Below are 1,308 nucleotides of genomic sequence, written 5' to 3'. Positions count from 1 at the left end.
ATGATGCGCTTGTGATAAGTGAGCGAGCAGAGAGCTCGTGCACTCCCTCTATCTTCAAACTAAAGTGTGTGTTTGACTTCATTCCATGTTGCGCAAGCCGAACGGCATAAAAGCATCGTGGGACAGAGCGCTCCATCTCACGGAACACTGATGTCATATTCAGCGCTTAATGAAGTCGAACACCAATTATTTACCAATAAATAAGTTTGGAAAGCAAAAAGACCAAGTAAAATAGACTCAAATAGTTTTGGTATTCCAACTAACACCCATGTTCACTTACCAGGGCTCTAGACTGCGACCAAAATGCTTGCCAATGCGATGGTTTTTTATAAGGGTTGGATTGGTGCCAGTGAGTAAAACAAATTTTTGTCCCGCCAAAGATTTATTTTTACATTTCATGTGATTTATGAGTAGTGAATGATGCGCTTGTGATAAGTGAGAGAGCAGAGAGCTCGTGCACTCCCTCTGTCTCCAAACTAAAGTGTGTGTTTGACTTCATTCTCTGTTGCACAAATCGAACGGCATAAAAGCATCGTGGGACAGAGCGCTCCATCTCACGGAACATTGATGTCATATTCAGCGCTTAATGAAGTCGAACACCAATTATTTACCAATAAACACTGTTTTAAAGCCTCCTCAGAGACGGACTCTTACGTTGAAATTGTTGCTTTGGTTACAGTTCGGCTCTACCCAGTAGTCAGTGTTGCTGTAGCGGTGCTATCCTACTCCGGCCGTCGGCTGGGGCTGAAGTTTATAGTTCATATCTAAGCTTATATTTCAGATTATCCAATCGTTTTGCACAAGTGTATCCTCAAGGTATTAGTCATTGATGAAAGAAACTAAATGGATACCTCTGCTTGTGAGGATACAGTTTGATGATTTATACCTCTGACATTCATCTGCCTTCAATACACTACATAAAACCGACAAACCTGTCTCTTCGTCATTTGTGCTCTGACCGGCACCCAAGGGGGGTTTACTCAATTTCATGACATCAAAACCTAACCTTCCTTAAATCTCTAGAACAAATGGTCCTTCGAGCCGGATGAGTATTCCCTTCTGACATCATGGATTCTGATGAAGAGATTATGATAGGGGCTCGTCCCAAGCGCCACACACGTACCCCCGCTCACCTGCAGCAGTATGAGGTGCAGTATTTTAGAGGCAGACCTGTAACAGGGTATGACACCCAATCTACCTGGGAGGCACCTGTTCATCAAACACCTCCTTCATCATCCTGGTCCTGTGCCACCCCCCCTGGTGGTGACCTGGTCTATTCTGGATACCCAATGCACCAGCCTTCCAGTT

Source organism: Triplophysa rosa, unplaced genomic scaffold, assembly GCF_024868665.1.
Source record: "Triplophysa rosa unplaced genomic scaffold, Trosa_1v2 scaffold62_ERROPOS2744091, whole genome shotgun sequence".
Classification (NCBI taxonomy): Eukaryota; Metazoa; Chordata; class Actinopteri; order Cypriniformes; family Nemacheilidae; genus Triplophysa; species Triplophysa rosa.
The sequence above is the reverse complement of the archived record's forward strand: the minus strand, read 5'-3'. Positions refer to the sequence as shown.